This window comes from Eucyclogobius newberryi, unplaced genomic scaffold (assembly GCF_026437365.1).
Source record: "Eucyclogobius newberryi isolate DKJ021-1_F unplaced genomic scaffold, fEucNew1.0.hap1 SCAF_87, whole genome shotgun sequence".
NCBI lineage: Eukaryota > Metazoa > Chordata > Actinopteri > Gobiiformes > Gobiidae > Eucyclogobius > Eucyclogobius newberryi.
The window spans coordinates 218714-237445 of NW_027316529.1; the positions used below are offsets into that span (position 1 = coordinate 218714).

An 18732-nucleotide genomic window follows, 5' to 3' on the forward strand; every position below is an offset into this window, starting at 1 on the left:
TCGTCTTAATGTGTTTGCTTCACAATGTCTTAAATGGTGGTCACAACAAGTAGAACTTACTGAAAAAAAACAAGTCAATGCTCCTGTTGAACTCCACTGAATCCAGATATTCCTATCAAAGTGGCTGCTGTACTCCAGATCTTCTTCCGATGTCTTCTTGGCCGTCTCTGGTGAGTTGTGCTGGCTAAGGTATGTGACCAGTATAAGTACCGTATGCCATAGCCCCACCTTCTTTTCAGGGTTTCAACGACTGTGGTAATGGCCATTCTGCAAATGGGCCTTCAATGTGTAGTCAATTTACATACAAGCCGTCAACAAAGTTATCGATGCAGACCAACAAGAGACATCAAATACATAGCCAGTGATCAGCCAAACAAGTTGAATCATTGTGAAACTTCAAAATCATTTTTGCAACTGTCTTTGGTACCCATTGAAGGATTACATTGTCATTGACATTGTAAAGATGCAAGGCCTCATGGGAGTCAGACTCTGGATCCAGTTTATTTGCTGCTAAAAGAACACTGTTCCCAAAAAAGGTTATGCACAGCTATGAAATGATCCAGGCTCCATTTGGCTCTGTCTCACTCAGAGCCTGGATAGCTCAGTCGGTAGAGCATCAGACTTTTAATCTGAGGGTCCAGGGTTCAAGTCCCTGTTCAGGCGGTTGTATTACTATGTAATTATTGTAAGATATTAAACACAATACAATACCATACAATTTTAATGACTCATGCCGGCATGTAGACAGAATTTGGACTTGCCTAATGCGAAAAGAACTTCCCGTGGTTCCCCTACATCAAAAACACTGCATGTGATATATCATATCAGATTGATCACCAACCCTCATCAAATTCAATCCTACATGGCGGTATTGCATTGTATGGTTCCATGGTGTAATGGTTAGCACTCTGGGCTTTGAATCCAGTGATCCGAGTTCAAATTTCGGTGGAACCTAGAACTGTCTTGAGTTGACTGCAAACCAATGTGTGCCATGGTCCCACCCTCTTTTTTCAACGAGTGTCAATTTACATGCAAGCCATCAACAACAGTGTTTATGGAGCCAAGAGCCATACAATATCATGGACATTGATCAAAGTAAAAGTTCAGTTTAGTTTATTACTGAAAAAGAAACAATTCTTGTATTTCGATTTTAAAGCCAGCATCACTGCCCAAGAGTCAGTGTCTAGAGACAGAGTGATATTACTGAGAAAACAAGCTGATATATTCTATTGTGCAATGCTAAATAGTGAAGCCAGAACAACACCCCAACTATGAAGCACTTTCTATAAAATGCAGACAGATCATGGCTGTGGTTGAGCTCTACTTTTGACTTACATTTGGCACAGGAGTCCTGATATTGGCCGTACAGTTCCTATTCGTGAACAAGTTGCTGACAAGAAAACCCCAAAGAGGAGCACTTATGAGCATGAAGAAGCACAAGTGGTTCCATTTGAAGTAATCTTGGAGCAAGGACTTTTTCTTTTGCATTACCAATGGAGGCTTTTGTCATATGGAACTGCCCCCCAACAAAAAGCACTTACTGAATTTCATTGACAAGTCAATGCTCATGTTAGGGAAATAAGAATGACTCTCTGAAACTGGTGTTTAAACAAACTTTTCCAGAACGTAATTTCAAAGTGCATGCAGACAAAGACATCAACACTACCCCAACAAGTAGCACTTACTGCATTCAAAAGTCAAGTCAGTGCTTGTGCCAGGGTAATGTGAATGACCAGGTAGAGTGAAAACTTCATGGTATTTTTCAAAACTTGAGATACTTGCAGTTATTGAGGCCAAAGTCACAACCAAGACAACCCCAAAGAGAAGCACTTATGATTGCAGAAGCCAACAGTGGCTCAAGTTGAGGTCGTCTTAATGTGTTTGCTTCACAATGTCTTAAATGGTGGTCACAACAAGTAGAACTTACTGAAAAAAACAAGTCAATGCTCCTGTTGAACTCCACTGAATCCAGATATTCCTATCAAAGTGGCTGCTGTACTCCAGATCTTCTTCCGATGTCTTCTTGGCCGTCTCTGGTGAGTTGTGCTGGCTAAGGTATGTGACCAGTATAAGTACCGTATGCCATAGCCCCACCTTCTTTTCAGGGTTTCAACGACTGTGGTAATGGCCATTCTGCAAATGGGCCTTCAATGTGTAGTCAATTTACATACAAGCCGTCAACAAAGTTATCGATGCAGACCAACAAGAGACATAAAATACATAGCCAGTGATCAGCCAAACAAGTTGAATCATTGTGAAACTTCAAAATCATTTTTGCAACTGTCTTTGGTACCCATTGAAGGATTACATTGTCATTGACATTGTAAAGATGCAAGGCCTCATGGGAGTCAGACTCTGGATCCAGTTTATTTGCTGCTAAAAGAACACTGTTCCCAAAAAAGGTTATGCACAGCTATGAAATGATCCAGGCTCCATTTGGCTCTGTCTCACTCAGAGCCTGGATAGCTCAGTCGGTAGAGCATCAGACTTTTAATCTGAGGGTCCAGGGTTCAAGTCCCTGTTCAGGTGGTTGTATTACTATGTAATTATTGTAAGACATTAAACACAATACTAGACCATACAATTTTAATGACTCATGCCGGCATGTAGACAGAATTTGGACTTGCCTAATGCGAAAAGAACTTCCTGTGGTTCCCCTACATCAAAAACACTGCATGTGATATATCATATCAGATTGATCACCAACCCTCATCAAATTCAACCCTACATGGCGGTATTGCATTGTATGGTTCCATGGTGTAATGGTTAGCACTCCGGGCTTTGAATCCAGTGATTCGAGTTCAAATCTCGGTGGAACCTAGAACTGTCTTGAGTTGACTGTAAACTGCAAACCAATGTGTGCCATGGTCCCACCCTCTTTTTTCAACGAGTGTCAATTTACATGCAAGCCATCAACAACAGTGTTTATGGAGCCAAGAGCCATACAATATCATGGACATTGATCAAAGTAAAAGTTCAGTTTAGTTTATTACTGAAAAAGAAACAATTCTTGTATTTCGATTTTAAAGCCAGCATCACTGCCCAAGAGTCAGTGTCTAGAGACAGAGTGATATTACTGAGAAAACAAGCTGATATATTCTATTGTGCAATGCTAAATAGTGAAGCCAGAACAACACCCCAACTATGAAGCACTTTCTATAAAATGCAGACAGATCATGGCTGTGGTTGAGCTCTACTTTTGACTTACATTTGGCACAGGAGTCCTGATATTGGCCGTACAGTTCCTATTCGTGAACAAGTTGCTGACAAGAAAACCCCAAAGAGGAGCACTTATGAGCATGAAGAAGCACAAGTGGTTCCATTTGAAGTAATCTTGGAGCAAGGACTTTTTCTTTTGCATTACCAATGGAGGCTTTTGTCATATGGAACTGCCCCCCAACAAAAAGCACTTACTGAATTTCATTGACAAGTCAATGCTCATGTTAGGGAAATAAGAATGACTCTCTGAAACTGGTGTTTAAACAAACTTTTCCAGAACGTAATTTCAAAGTGCATGCAGACAAAGACATCAACACTACCCCAACAAGTAGCACTTACTGCATTCAAAAGTCAAGTCAGTGCTTGTGCCAGGGTAATGTGAATGACCAGGTAGAGTGAAAACTTCATGGTATTTTTCAAAACTTGAGATACTTGCAGTTATTGAGGCCAAAGTCACAACCAAGACAACCCCAAAGAGAAGCACTTATGATTGCAGAAGCCAACAGTGGCTCAAGTTGAGGTCGTCTTAATGTGTTTGCTTCACAATGTCTTAAATGGTGGTCACAACAAGTAGAACTTACTGAAAAAAAACAAGTCAATGCTCCTGTTGAACTCCACTGAATCCAGATATTCCTATCAAAGTGGCTGCTGTACTCCAGATCTTCTTCCGATGTCTTCTTGGCCGTCTCTGGTGAGTTGTGCTGGCTAAGGTATGTGACCAGTATAAGTACCGTATGCCATAGCCCCACCTTCTTTTCAGGGTTTCAACGACTGTGGTAATGGCCATTCTGCAAATGGGCCTTCAATGTGTAGTCAATTTACATACAAGCCGTCAACAAAGTTATCGATGCAGACCAACAAGAGACATAAATACATAGCCAGTGATCAGCCAAACAAGTTGAATCATTGTGAAACTTCAAAATCATTTTTGCAACTGTCTTTGGTACCCATTGAAGGATTACATTGTCATTGACATTGTAAAGATGCAAGGCCTCATGGGAGTCAGACTCTGGATCCAGTTTATTTGCTGCTAAAAGAACACTGTTCCCAAAAAAGGTTATGCACAGCTATGAAATGATCCAGGCTCCATTTGGCTCTGTCTCACTCAGAGCCTGGATAGCTCAGTCGGTAGAGCATCAGACTTTTAATCTGAGGGTCCAGGGTTCAAGTCCCTGTTCAGGCGGTTGTATTACTATGTAATTATTGTAAGATATTAAACACAATACTATACCATACAATTTTAATGACTCATGCCGGCATGTAGACAGAATTTGGACTTGCCTAATGCGAAAAGAACTTCCCGTGGTTCCCCTACATCAAAAACACTGCATGTGATATATCATATCAGATTGATCACCAACCCTCATCAAATTCAATCCTACATGGCGGTATTGCATTGTATGGTTCCATGGTGTAATGGTTAGCACTCTGGGCTTTGAATCCAGTGATCCGAGTTCAAATTTCGGTGGAACCTAGAACTGTCTTGAGTTGACTGCAAACCAATGTGTGCCATGGTCCCACCCTCTTTTTTCAACGAGTGTCAATTTACATGCAAGCCATCAACAACAGTGTTTATGGAGCCAAGAGCCATACAATATCATGGACATTGATCAAAGTAAAAGTTCAGTTTAGTTTATTACTGAAAAAGAAACAATTCTTGTATTTCGATTTTAAAGCCAGCATCACTGCCCAAGAGTCAGTGTCTAGAGACAGAGTGATATTACTGAGAAAACAAGCTGATATATTCTATTGTGCAATGCTAAATAGTGAAGCCAGAACAACACCCCAACTATGAAGCACTTTCTATAAAATGCAGACAGATCATGGCTGTGGTTGAGCTCTACTTTTGACTTACATTTGGCACAGGAGTCCTGATATTGGCCGTACAGTTCCTATTCGTGAACAAGTTGCTGACAAGAAAACCCCAAAGAGGAGCACTTATGAGCATGAAGAAGCACAAGTGGTTCCATTTGAAGTAATCTTGGAGCAAGGACTTTTTCTTTTGCATTACCAATGGAGGCTTTTGTCATATGGAACTGCCCCCCAACAAAAAGCACTTACTGAATTTCATTGACAAGTCAATGCTCATGTTAGGGAAATAAGAATGACTCTCTGAAACTGGTGTTTAAACAAACTTTTCCAGAACGTAATTTCAAAGTGCATGCAGACAAAGACATCAACACTACCCCAACAAGTAGCACTTACTGCATTCAAAAGTCAAGTCAGTGCTTGTGCCAGGGTAATGTGAATGACCAGGTAGAGTGAAAACTTCATGGTATTTTTCAAAACTTGAGATACTTGCAGTTATTGAGGCCAAAGTCACAACCAAGACAACCCCAAAGAGAAGCACTTATGATTGCAGAAGCCAACAGTGGCTCAAGTTGAGGTCGTCTTAATGTGTTTGCTTCACAATGTCTTAAATGGTGGTCACAACAAGTAGAACTTACTGAAAAAAACAAGTCAATGCTCCTGTTGAACTCCACTGAATCCAGATATTCCTATCAAAGTGGCTGCTGTACTCCAGATCTTCTTCCGATGTCTTCTTGGCCGTCTCTGGTGAGTTGTGCTGGCTAAGGTATGTGACCAGTATAAGTACCGTATGCCATAGCCCCACCTTCTTTTCAGGGTTTCAACGACTGTGGTAATGGCCATTCTGCAAATGGGCCTTCAATGTGTAGTCAATTTACATACAAGCCGTCAACAAAGTTATCGATGCAGACCAACAAGAGACATCAAATACATAGCCAGTGATCAGCCAAACAAGTTGAATCATTGTGAAACTTCAAAATCATTTTTGCAACTGTCTTTGGTACCCATTGAAGGATTACATTGTCATTGACATTGTAAAGATGCAAGGCCTCATGGGAGTCAGACTCTGGATCCAGTTTATTTGCTGCTAAAAGAACACTGTTCCCAAAAAAGGTTATGCACAGCTATGAAATGATCCAGGCTCCATTTGGCTCTGTCTCACTCAGAGCCTGGATAGCTCAGTCGGTAGAGCATCAGACTTTTAATCTGAGGGTCCAGGGTTCAAGTCCCTGTTCAGGCGGTTGTATTACTATGTAATTATTGTAAGATATTAAACACAATACTAGACCATACAATTTTAATGACTCATGCCGGCATGTAGACAGAATTTGGACTTGCCTAATGCGAAAAGAACTTCCCGTGGTTCCCCTACATCAAAAACACTGCATGTGATATATCATATCAGATTGATCACCAACCCTCATCAAATTCAACCCTACATGGCGGTATTGCATTGTATGGTTCCATGGTGTAATGGTTAGCACTCTGGGCTTTGAATGCAGTGATCCGAGTTCAAATCTCGGTGGAACCTAGAACTTTCTTGAGTTGACTGTAAACTGCAAACCAATGTGTGCCATGGTCCCACCCTCTTTTTTCAACGAGTGTCAATTTACATGCAAGCCATCAACAACAGTGTTTATGGAGCCAAGAGCCATACAATATCATGGACATTGATCAAAGTAAAAGTTCAGTTTAGTTTATTACTGAAAAAGAAACAATTCTTGTATTTCGATTTTAAAGCCAGCATCACTGCCCAAGAGTCAGTGTCTAGAGACAGAGTGATATTACTGAGAAAACAAGCTGATATATTCTATTGTGCAATGCTAAATAGTGAAGCCAGAACAACACCCCAACTATGAAGCACTTTCTATAAAATGCAGACAGATCATGGCTGTGGTTGAGCTCTACTTTTGACTTACATTTGGCACAGGAGTCCTGATATTGGCCGTACAGTTCCTATTCGTGAACAAGTTGCTGACAAGAAAACCCCAAAGAGGAGCACTTATGAGCATGAAGAAGCACAAGTGGTTCCATTTGAAGTAATCTTGGAGCAAGGACTTTTTCTTTTGCATTACCAATGGAGGCTTTTGTCATATGGAACTGCCCCCCAACAAAAAGCACTTACTGAATTTCATTGACAAGTCAATGCTCATGTTAGGGAAATAAGAATGACTCTCTGAAACTGGTGTTTAAACAAACTTTTCCAGAACGTAATTTCAAAGTGCATGCAGACAAAGACATCAACACTACCCCAACAAGTAGCACTTACTGCATTCAAAAGTCAAGTCAGTGCTTGTGCCAGGGTAATGTGAATGACCAGGTAGAGTGAAAACTTCATGGTATTTTTCAAAACTTGAGATACTTGCAGTTATTGAGGCCAAAGTCACAACCAAGACAACCCCAAAGAGAAGCACTTATGATTGCAGAAGCCAACAGTGGCTCAAGTTGAGGTCGTCTTAATGTGTTTGCTTCACAATGTCTTAAATGGTGGTCACAACAAGTAGAACTTACTGAAAAAAAACAAGTCAATGCTCCTGTTGAACTCCACTGAATCCAGATATTCCTATCAAAGTGGCTGCTGTACTCCAGATCTTCTTCCGATGTCTTCTTGGCCGTCTCTGGTGAGTTGTGCTGGCTAAGGTATGTGACCAGTATAAGTACCGTATGCCATAGCCCCACCTTCTTTTCAGGGTTTCAACGACTGTGGTAATGGCCATTCTGCAAATGGGCCTTCAATGTGTAGTCAATTTACATACAAGCCGTCAACAAAGTTATCGATGCAGACCAACAAGAGACATCAAATACATAGCCAGTGATCAGCCAAACAAGTTGAATCATTGTGAAACTTCAAAATCATTTTTGCAACTGTCTTTGGTACCCATTGAAGGATTACATTGTCATTGACATTGTAAAGATGCAAGGCCTCATGGGAGTCAGACTCTGGATCCAGTTTATTTGCTGCTAAAAGAACACTGTTCCCAAAAAAGGTTATGCACAGCTATGAAATGATCCAGGCTCCATTTGGCTCTGTCTCACTCAGAGCCTGGATAGCTCAGTCGGTAGAGCATCAGACTTTTAATCTGAGGGTCCAGGGTTCAAGTCCCTGTTCAGGCGGTTGTATTACTATGTAATTATTGTAAGATATTAAACACAATACAATACCATACAATTTTAATGACTCATGCCGGCATGTAGACAGAATTTGGACTTGCCTAATGCGAAAAGAACTTCCCGTGGTTCCCCTACATCAAAAACACTGCATGTGATATATCATATCAGATTGATCACCAACCCTCATCAAATTCAATCCTACATGGCGGTATTGCATTGTATGGTTCCATGGTGTAATGGTTAGCACTCTGGGCTTTGAATCCAGTGATCCGAGTTCAAATTTCGGTGGAACCTAGAACTGTCTTGAGTTGACTGCAAACCAATGTGTGCCATGGTCCCACCCTCTTTTTTCAACGAGTGTCAATTTACATGCAAGCCATCAACAACAGTGTTTATGGAGCCAAGAGCCATACAATATCATGGACATTGATCAAAGTAAAAGTTCAGTTTAGTTTATTACTGAAAAAGAAACAATTCTTGTATTTCGATTTTAAAGCCAGCATCACTGCCCAAGAGTCAGTGTCTAGAGACAGAGTGATATTACTGAGAAAACAAGCTGATATATTCTATTGTGCAATGCTAAATAGTGAAGCCAGAACAACACCCCAACTATGAAGCACTTTCTATAAAATGCAGACAGATCATGGCTGTGGTTGAGCTCTACTTTTGACTTACATTTGGCACAGGAGTCCTGATATTGGCCGTACAGTTCCTATTCGTGAACAAGTTGCTGACAAGAAAACCCCAAAGAGGAGCACTTATGAGCATGAAGAAGCACAAGTGGTTCCATTTGAAGTAATCTTGGAGCAAGGACTTTTTCTTTTGCATTACCAATGGAGGCTTTTGTCATATGGAACTGCCCCCCAACAAAAAGCACTTACTGAATTTCATTGACAAGTCAATGCTCATGTTAGGGAAATAAGAATGACTCTCTGAAACTGGTGTTTAAACAAACTTTTCCAGAACGTAATTTCAAAGTGCATGCAGACAAAGACATCAACACTACCCCAACAAGTAGCACTTACTGCATTCAAAAGTCAAGTCAGTGCTTGTGCCAGGGTAATGTGAATGACCAGGTAGAGTGAAAACTTCATGGTATTTTTCAAAACTTGAGATACTTGCAGTTATTGAGGCCAAAGTCACAACCAAGACAACCCCAAAGAGAAGCACTTATGATTGCAGAAGCCAACAGTGGCTCAAGTTGAGGTCGTCTTAATGTGTTTGCTTCACAATGTCTTAAATGGTGGTCACAACAAGTAGAACTTACTGAAAAAAAACAAGTCAATGCTCCTGTTGAACTCCACTGAATCCAGATATTCCTATCAAAGTGGCTGCTGTACTCCAGATCTTCTTCCGATGTCTTCTTGGCCGTCTCTGGTGAGTTGTGCTGGCTAAGGTATGTGACCAGTATAAGTACCGTATGCCATAGCCCCACCTTCTTTTCAGGGTTTCAACGACTGTGGTAATGGCCATTCTGCAAATGGGCCTTCAATGTGTAGTCAATTTACATACAAGCCGTCAACAAAGTTATCGATGCAGACCAACAAGAGACATCAAATACATAGCCAGTGATCAGCCAAACAAGTTGAATCATTGTGAAACTTCAAAATCATTTTTGCAACTGTCTTTGGTACCCATTGAAGGATTACATTGTCATTGACATTGTAAAGATGCAAGGCCTCATGGGAGTCAGACTCTGGATCCAGTTTATTTGCTGCTAAAAGAACACTGTTCCCAAAAAAGGTTATGCACAGCTATGAAATGATCCAGGCTCCATTTGGCTCTGTCTCACTCAGAGCCTGGATAGCTCAGTCGGTAGAGCATCAGACTTTTAATCTGAGGGTCCAGGGTTCAAGTCCCTGTTCAGGCGGTTGTATTACTATGTAATTATTGTAAGATATTAAACACAATACAATACCATACAATTTTAATGACTCATGCCGGCATGTAGACAGAATTTGGACTTGCCTAATGCGAAAAGAACTTCCCGTGGTTCCCCTACATCAAAAACACTGCATGTGATATATCATATCAGATTGATCACCAACCCTCATCAAATTCAATCCTACATGGCGGTATTGCATTGTATGGTTCCATGGTGTAATGGTTAGCACTCTGGGCTTTGAATCCAGTGATCCGAGTTCAAATTTCGGTGGAACCTAGAACTGTCTTGAGTTGACTGCAAACCAATGTGTGCCATGGTCCCACCCTCTTTTTTCAACGAGTGTCAATTTACATGCAAGCCATCAACAACAGTGTTTATGGAGCCAAGAGCCATACAATATCATGGACATTGATCAAAGTAAAAGTTCAGTTTAGTTTATTACTGAAAAAGAAACAATTCTTGTATTTCGATTTTAAAGCCAGCATCACTGCCCAAGAGTCAGTGTCTAGAGACAGAGTGATATTACTGAGAAAACAAGCTGATATATTCTATTGTGCAATGCTAAATAGTGAAGCCAGAACAACACCCCAACTATGAAGCACTTTCTATAAAATGCAGACAGATCATGGCTGTGGTTGAGCTCTACTTTTGACTTACATTTGGCACAGGAGTCCTGATATTGGCCGTACAGTTCCTATTCGTGAACAAGTTGCTGACAAGAAAACCCCAAAGAGGAGCACTTATGAGCATGAAGAAGCACAAGTGGTTCCATTTGAAGTAATCTTGGAGCAAGGACTTTTTCTTTTGCATTACCAATGGAGGCTTTTGTCATATGGAACTGCCCCCCAACAAAAAGCACTTACTGAATTTCATTGACAAGTCAATGCTCATGTTAGGGAAATAAGAATGACTCTCTGAAACTGGTGTTTAAACAAACTTTTCCAGAACGTAATTTCAAAGTGCATGCAGACAAAGACATCAACACTACCCCAACAAGTAGCACTTACTGCATTCAAAAGTCAAGTCAGTGCTTGTGCCAGGGTAATGTGAATGACCAGGTAGAGTGAAAACTTCATGGTATTTTTCAAAACTTGAGATACTTGCAGTTATTGAGGCCAAAGTCACAACCAAGACAACCCCAAAGAGAAGCACTTATGATTGCAGAAGCCAACAGTGGCTCAAGTTGAGGTCGTCTTAATGTGTTTGCTTCACAATGTCTTAAATGGTGGTCACAACAAGTAGAACTTACTGAAAAAAACAAGTCAATGCTCCTGTTGAACTCCACTGAATCCAGATATTCCTATCAAAGTGGCTGCTGTACTCCAGATCTTCTTCCGATGTCTTCTTGGCCGTCTCTGGTGAGTTGTGCTGGCTAAGGTATGTGACCAGTATAAGTACCGTATGCCATAGCCCCACCTTCTTTTCAGGGTTTCAACGACTGTGGTAATGGCCATTCTGCAAATGGGCCTTCAATGTGTAGTCAATTTACATACAAGCCGTCAACAAAGTTATCGATGCAGACCAACAAGAGACATAAAATACATAGCCAGTGATCAGCCAAACAAGTTGAATCATTGTGAAACTTCAAAATCATTTTTGCAACTGTCTTTGGTACCCATTGAAGGATTACATTGTCATTGACATTGTAAAGATGCAAGGCCTCATGGGAGTCAGACTCTGGATCCAGTTTATTTGCTGCTAAAAGAACACTGTTCCCAAAAAAGGTTATGCACAGCTATGAAATGATCCAGGCTCCATTTGGCTCTGTCTCACTCAGAGCCTGGATAGCTCAGTCGGTAGAGCATCAGACTTTTAATCTGAGGGTCCAGGGTTCAAGTCCCTGTTCAGGTGGTTGTATTACTATGTAATTATTGTAAGACATTAAACACAATACTAGACCATACAATTTTAATGACTCATGCCGGCATGTAGACAGAATTTGGACTTGCCTAATGCGAAAAGAACTTCCTGTGGTTCCCCTACATCAAAAACACTGCATGTGATATATCATATCAGATTGATCACCAACCCTCATCAAATTCAACCCTACATGGCGGTATTGCATTGTATGGTTCCATGGTGTAATGGTTAGCACTCCGGGCTTTGAATCCAGTGATTCGAGTTCAAATCTCGGTGGAACCTAGAACTGTCTTGAGTTGACTGTAAACTGCAAACCAATGTGTGCCATGGTCCCACCCTCTTTTTTCAACGAGTGTCAATTTACATGCAAGCCATCAACAACAGTGTTTATGGAGCCAAGAGCCATACAATATCATGGACATTGATCAAAGTAAAAGTTCAGTTTAGTTTATTACTGAAAAAGAAACAATTCTTGTATTTCGATTTTAAAGCCAGCATCACTGCCCAAGAGTCAGTGTCTAGAGACAGAGTGATATTACTGAGAAAACAAGCTGATATATTCTATTGTGCAATGCTAAATAGTGAAGCCAGAACAACACCCCAACTATGAAGCACTTTCTATAAAATGCAGACAGATCATGGCTGTGGTTGAGCTCTACTTTTGACTTACATTTGGCACAGGAGTCCTGATATTGGCCGTACAGTTCCTATTCGTGAACAAGTTGCTGACAAGAAAACCCCAAAGAGGAGCACTTATGAGCATGAAGAAGCACAAGTGGTTCCATTTGAAGTAATCTTGGAGCAAGGACTTTTTCTTTTGCATTACCAATGGAGGCTTTTGTCATATGGAACTGCCCCCCAACAAAAAGCACTTACTGAATTTCATTGACAAGTCAATGCTCATGTTAGGGAAATAAGAATGACTCTCTGAAACTGGTGTTTAAACAAACTTTTCCAGAACGTAATTTCAAAGTGCATGCAGACAAAGACATCAACACTACCCCAACAAGTAGCACTTACTGCATTCAAAAGTCAAGTCAGTGCTTGTGCCAGGGTAATGTGAATGACCAGGTAGAGTGAAAACTTCATGGTATTTTTCAAAACTTGAGATACTTGCAGTTATTGAGGCCAAAGTCACAACCAAGACAACCCCAAAGAGAAGCACTTATGATTGCAGAAGCCAACAGTGGCTCAAGTTGAGGTCGTCTTAATGTGTTTGCTTCACAATGTCTTAAATGGTGGTCACAACAAGTAGAACTTACTGAAAAAAAACAAGTCAATGCTCCTGTTGAACTCCACTGAATCCAGATATTCCTATCAAAGTGGCTGCTGTACTCCAGATCTTCTTCCGATGTCTTCTTGGCCGTCTCTGGTGAGTTGTGCTGGCTAAGGTATGTGACCAGTATAAGTACCGTATGCCATAGCCCCACCTTCTTTTCAGGGTTTCAACGACTGTGGTAATGGCCATTCTGCAAATGGGCCTTCAATGTGTAGTCAATTTACATACAAGCCGTCAACAAAGTTATCGATGCAGACCAACAAGAGACATAAATACATAGCCAGTGATCAGCCAAACAAGTTGAATCATTGTGAAACTTCAAAATCATTTTTGCAACTGTCTTTGGTACCCATTGAAGGATTACATTGTCATTGACATTGTAAAGATGCAAGGCCTCATGGGAGTCAGACTCTGGATCCAGTTTATTTGCTGCTAAAAGAACACTGTTCCCAAAAAAGGTTATGCACAGCTATGAAATGATCCAGGCTCCATTTGGCTCTGTCTCACTCAGAGCCTGGATAGCTCAGTCGGTAGAGCATCAGACTTTTAATCTGAGGGTCCAGGGTTCAAGTCCCTGTTCAGGCGGTTGTATTACTATGTAATTATTGTAAGATATTAAACACAATACTATACCATACAATTTTAATGACTCATGCCGGCATGTAGACAGAATTTGGACTTGCCTAATGCGAAAAGAACTTCCCGTGGTTCCCCTACATCAAAAACACTGCATGTGATATATCATATCAGATTGATCACCAACCCTCATCAAATTCAATCCTACATGGCGGTATTGCATTGTATGGTTCCATGGTGTAATGGTTAGCACTCTGGACTTTGAATCCAGTGATCCGAGTTCAAATTTCGGTGGAACCTAGAACTGTCTTGAGTTGACTGCAAACCAATGTGTGCCATGGTCCCACCCTCTTTTTTCAACGAGTGTCAATTTACATGCAAGCCATCAACAACAGTGTTTATGGAGCCAAGAGCCATACAATATCATGGACATTGATCAAAGTAAAAGTTCAGTTTAGTTTATTACTGAAAAAGAAACAATTCTTGTATTTCGATTTTAAAGCCAGCATCACTGCCCAAGAGTCAGTGTCTAGAGACAGAGTGATATTACTGAGAAAACAAGCTGATATATTCTATTGTGCAATGCTAAATAGTGAAGCCAGAACAACACCCCAACTATGAAGCACTTTCTATAAAATGCAGACAGATCATGGCTGTGGTTGAGCTCTACTTTTGACTTACATTTGGCACAGGAGTCCTGATATTGGCCGTACAGTTCCTATTCGTGAACAAGTTGCTGACAAGAAAACCCCAAAGAGGAGCACTTATGAGCATGAAGAAGCACAAGTGGTTCCATTTGAAGTAATCTTGGAGCAAGGACTTTTTCTTTTGCATTACCAATGGAGGCTTTTGTCATATGGAACTGCCCCCCAACAAAAAGCACTTACTGAATTTCATTGACAAGTCAATGCTCATGTTAGGGAAATAAGAATGACTCTCTGAAACTGGTGTTTAAACAAACTTTTCCAGAACGTAATTTCAAAGTGCATGCAGACAAAGACATCAACACTACCCCAACAAGTAGCACTTACTGCATTCAAAAGTCAAGTCAGTGCTTGTGCCAGGGTAATGTGAATGACCAGGTAGAGTGAAAACTTCATGGTATTTTTCAAAACTTGAGATACTTGCAGTTATTGAGGCCAAAGTCACAACAAAGACAACCCCAAAGAGAAGCACTTGTGATTGCAGAAGCCAACAGTGGCTCAAGTTGAGGTCGTCTTAATGTGTTTGCTTCACAATGTCTTAAATGGTGGTCACAACAAGTAGAACTTACTGAAAAAAACAAGTCAATGCTCCTGTTGAACTCCACTGAATCCAGATATTCCTATCAAAGTGGCTGCTGTACTCCAGATCTTCTTCCGATGTCTTCTTGGCCGTCTCTGGTGAGTTGTGCTGGCTAAGGTATGTGACCAGTATAAGTACCGTATGCCATAGCCCCACCTTCTTTTCAGGGTTTCAACGACTGTGGTAATGGCCATTCTGCAAATGGGCCTTCAATGTGTAGTCAATTTACATACAAGCCGTCAACAAAGTTATCGATGCAGACCAACAAGAGACATCAAATACATAGCCAGTGATCAGCCAAACAAGTTGAATCATTGTGAAACTTCAAAATCATTTTTGCAACTGTCTTTGGTACCCATTGAAGGATTACATTGTCATTGACATTGTAAAGATGCAAGGCCTCATGGGAGTCAGACTCTGGATCCAGTTTATTTGCTGCTAAAAGAACACTGTTCCCAAAAAAGGTTATGCACAGCTATGAAATGATCCAGGCTCCATTTGGCTCTGTCTCACTCAGAGCCTGGATAGCTCAGTCGGTAGAGCATCAGACTTTTAATCTGAGGGTCCAGGGTTCAAGTCCCTGTTCAGGCGGTTGTATTACTATGTAATTATTGTAAGATATTAAACACAATACTATACCATACAATTTTAATGACTCATGCCGGCATGTAGACAGAATTTGGACTTGCCTAATGCGAAAAGAACTTCCCGTGGTTCCCCTACATCAAAAACACTGCATGTGATATATCATATCAGATTGATCACCAACCCTCATCAAATTCAATCCTACATGGCGGTATTGCATTGTATGGTTCCATGGTGTAATGGTTAGCACTCTGGGCTTTGAATCCAGTGATCCGAGTTCAAATTTCGGTGGAACCTAGAACTGTCTTGAGTTGACTGCAAACCAATGTGTGCCATGGTCCCACCCTCTTTTTTCAACGAGTGTCAATTTACATGCAAGCCATCAACAACAGTGTTTATGGAGCCAAGAGCCATACAATATCATGGACATTGATCAAAGTAAAAGTTCAGTTTAGTTTATTACTGAAAAAGAAACAATTCTTGTATTTCGATTTTAAAGCCAGCATCACTGCCCAAGAGTCAGTGTCTAGAGACAGAGTGATATTACTGAGAAAACAAGCTGATATATTCTATTGTGCAATGCTAAATAGTGAAGCCAGAACAACACCCCAACTATGAAGCACTTTCTATAAAATGCAGACAGATCATGGCTGTGGTTGAGCTCTACTTTTGACTTACATTTGGCACAGGAGTCCTGATATTGGCCGTACAGTTCCTATTCGTGAACAAGTTGCTGACAAGAAAACCCCAAAGAGGAGCACTTATGAGCATGAAGAAGCACAAGTGGTTCCATTTGAAGTAATCTTGGAGCAAGGACTTTTTCTTTTGCATTACCAATGGAGGCTTTTGTCATATGGAACTGCCCCCCAACAAAAAGCACTTACTGAATTTCATTGACAAGTCAATGCTCATGTTAGGGAAATAAGAATGACTCTCTGAAACTGGTGTTTAAACAAACTTTTCCAGAACGTAATTTCAAAGTGCATGCAGACAAAGACATCAACACTACCCCAACAAGTAGCACTTACTGCATTCAAAAGTCAAGTCAGTGCTTGTGCCAGGGTAATGTGAATGACCAGGTAGAGTGAAAACTTCATGGTATTTTTCAAAACTTGAGATACTTGCAGTTATTGAGGCCAAAGTCACAACCAAGACAACCCCAAAGAGAAGCACTTATGATTGCAGAAGCCAACAGTGGCTCAAGTTGAGGTCGTCTTAATGTGTTTGCTTCACAATGTCTTAAATGGTGGTCACAACAAGTAGAACTTACTGAAAAAAACAAGTCAATGCTCCTGTTGAACTCCACTGAATCCAGATATTCCTATCAAAGTGGCTGCTGTACTCCAGATCTTCTTCCGATGTCTTCTTGGCCGTCTCTGGTGAGTTGTGCTGGCTAAGGTATGTGACCAGTATAAGTACCGTATGCCATAGCCCCACCTTCTTTTCAGGGTTTCAACGACTGTGGTAATGGCCATTCTGCAAATGGGCCTTCAATGTGTAGTCAATTTACATACAAGCCGTCAACAAAGTTATCGATGCAGACCAACAAGAGACATAAAATACATAGCCAGTGATCAGCCAAACAAGTTGAATCATTGTGAAACTTCAAAATCATTTTTGCAACTGTCTTTGGTACCCATTGAAGGATTACATTGTCATTGACATTGTAAAGATGCAAGGCCTCATGGGAGTCAGACTCTGGATCCAGTTTATTTGCTGCTAAAAGAACACTGTTCCCAAAAAAGGTTATGCACAGCTATGAAATGATCCAGGCTCCATTTGGCTCTGTCTCACTCAGAGCCTGGATAGCTCAGTCGGTAGAGCATCAGACTTTTAATCTCAGGGTCCAGGGTTCAAGTCCCTGTTCAGGTGGTTGTATTACTATGTAATTATTGTAAGACATTAAACACAATACTAGACCATACAATTTTAATGACTCATGCCGGCATGTAGACAGAATTTGGACTTGCCTAATGCGAAAAGAACTTCCTGTGGTTCCCCTACATCAAAAACACTGCATGTGATATATCATATCAGATTGATCACCAACCCTCATCAAATTCAACCCTACATGGCGGTATTGCATTGTATGGTTCCATGGTGTAATGGTTAGCACTCTGGGCTTTGAATCCAGTGATCCGAGTTCAAATCTCGGTGGAACCTAGAACTGTCTTGAGTTGACTGTAAACTGCAAACCAATGTGTACCATGGTCCCACCCTCCTTTTTCAACGAGTGTCAATTTACATGCAAGCCATCAACAACAGTGTTTATGGAGCCAAGAGCCATACAATATCATGGACATTGATCAAAGTAAAAGTTCAGTTTAGTTTATTACTGAAAAAGAAACAATTCTTGTATTTCGATTTTAAAGCCACCATCACTGCCCAAGAGTCAGTGTCTAGAGACAGAGTGATATTACTGAGAAAACAAGCTGATATATTCTATTGTGCAATGCTAAATAGTGAAGCCAGAACAACACCCCAACTATGAAGCACTTTCTATAAAATGCAGACAGATCATGGCTGTGGTTGAGCTCTACTTTTGACTTACATTTGGCACAGGAGTCCTGATATTGGCCGTACAGTTCCTATTCGTGAACAAGTTGCTGACAAGAAAACCCCAAAGAGGAGCACTTATGAGCATGAAGAAGCACAAGTGGTTCCATTTGAAGTAATCTTGGAGCAAGGACTTTTTCTTTTGCATTACCAATGGAGGCTTTTGTCATATGGAACTGCCCCCCAACAAAAAGCACTTACTGAATTTCATTGACAAGTCAATGCTCATGTTAGGGAAATAAGAATGACTCTCTGAAACTGGTGTTTAAACAAACTTTTCCAGAACGTAATTTCAAAGTGCATGCAGACAAAGACATCAACACTACCCCAACAAGTAGCACTTACTGCATTCAAAAGTCAAGTCAGTGCTTGTGCCAGGGTAATGTGAATGACCAGGTAGAGTGAAAACTTCATGGTATTTTTCAAAACTTGAGATACTTGCAGTTATTGAGGCCAAAGTCACAACCAAGACAACCCCAAAGAGAAGCACTTATGATTGCAGAAGCCAACAGTGGCTCAAGTTGAGGTCGTCTTAATGTGTTTGCTTCACAATGTCTTAAATGGTGGT

At 40.8% G+C, this 18732-nt stretch overlaps 16 non-coding genes across 16 annotated transcripts; all 16 read left to right on the forward strand.

Annotated features, from left to right (window-relative positions):
• Positions 1-590: 590 nt before the first annotated feature.
• trnak-uuu (transfer RNA lysine (anticodon UUU)) lies at positions 591-663 on the forward strand. Its single transcript has one exon. It is a non-coding gene; the product is annotated as a tRNA-Lys (tRNA).
• Positions 664-882: 219 nt separating this feature from the next.
• On the forward strand, positions 883-954 carry trnaq-uug (transfer RNA glutamine (anticodon UUG)). The gene has a single exon. It is a non-coding gene; the product is annotated as a tRNA-Gln (tRNA).
• Positions 955-2456: 1502 nt separating this feature from the next.
• On the forward strand, positions 2457-2529 carry trnak-uuu (transfer RNA lysine (anticodon UUU)). The gene has a single exon. It is a non-coding gene; the product is annotated as a tRNA-Lys (tRNA).
• A 1800-nt stretch (positions 2530-4329) lies between these two features.
• Positions 4330-4402, forward strand: trnak-uuu (transfer RNA lysine (anticodon UUU)). Its single transcript has one exon. It is a non-coding gene; the product is annotated as a tRNA-Lys (tRNA).
• A 219-nt stretch (positions 4403-4621) lies between these two features.
• trnaq-uug (transfer RNA glutamine (anticodon UUG)) lies at positions 4622-4693 on the forward strand. Its single transcript has one exon. It is a non-coding gene; the product is annotated as a tRNA-Gln (tRNA).
• A 1502-nt stretch (positions 4694-6195) lies between these two features.
• trnak-uuu (transfer RNA lysine (anticodon UUU)) lies at positions 6196-6268 on the forward strand. Its single transcript has one exon. It is a non-coding gene; the product is annotated as a tRNA-Lys (tRNA).
• A 1801-nt stretch (positions 6269-8069) lies between these two features.
• trnak-uuu (transfer RNA lysine (anticodon UUU)) lies at positions 8070-8142 on the forward strand. Its single transcript has one exon. It is a non-coding gene; the product is annotated as a tRNA-Lys (tRNA).
• Positions 8143-8361: 219 nt separating this feature from the next.
• On the forward strand, positions 8362-8433 carry trnaq-uug (transfer RNA glutamine (anticodon UUG)). Its single transcript has one exon. It is a non-coding gene; the product is annotated as a tRNA-Gln (tRNA).
• Positions 8434-9936: 1503 nt separating this feature from the next.
• Positions 9937-10009, forward strand: trnak-uuu (transfer RNA lysine (anticodon UUU)). The gene has a single exon. It is a non-coding gene; the product is annotated as a tRNA-Lys (tRNA).
• Positions 10010-10228: 219 nt separating this feature from the next.
• Positions 10229-10300, forward strand: trnaq-uug (transfer RNA glutamine (anticodon UUG)). The gene has a single exon. It is a non-coding gene; the product is annotated as a tRNA-Gln (tRNA).
• A 1502-nt stretch (positions 10301-11802) lies between these two features.
• trnak-uuu (transfer RNA lysine (anticodon UUU)) lies at positions 11803-11875 on the forward strand. Its single transcript has one exon. It is a non-coding gene; the product is annotated as a tRNA-Lys (tRNA).
• A 1800-nt stretch (positions 11876-13675) lies between these two features.
• Positions 13676-13748, forward strand: trnak-uuu (transfer RNA lysine (anticodon UUU)). The gene has a single exon. It is a non-coding gene; the product is annotated as a tRNA-Lys (tRNA).
• A 219-nt stretch (positions 13749-13967) lies between these two features.
• On the forward strand, positions 13968-14039 carry trnaq-uug (transfer RNA glutamine (anticodon UUG)). The gene has a single exon. It is a non-coding gene; the product is annotated as a tRNA-Gln (tRNA).
• Positions 14040-15541: 1502 nt separating this feature from the next.
• On the forward strand, positions 15542-15614 carry trnak-uuu (transfer RNA lysine (anticodon UUU)). Its single transcript has one exon. It is a non-coding gene; the product is annotated as a tRNA-Lys (tRNA).
• A 219-nt stretch (positions 15615-15833) lies between these two features.
• On the forward strand, positions 15834-15905 carry trnaq-uug (transfer RNA glutamine (anticodon UUG)). Its single transcript has one exon. It is a non-coding gene; the product is annotated as a tRNA-Gln (tRNA).
• Positions 15906-17699: 1794 nt separating this feature from the next.
• trnaq-uug (transfer RNA glutamine (anticodon UUG)) lies at positions 17700-17771 on the forward strand. Its single transcript has one exon. It is a non-coding gene; the product is annotated as a tRNA-Gln (tRNA).
• Positions 17772-18732: the final 961 nt, after the last annotated feature.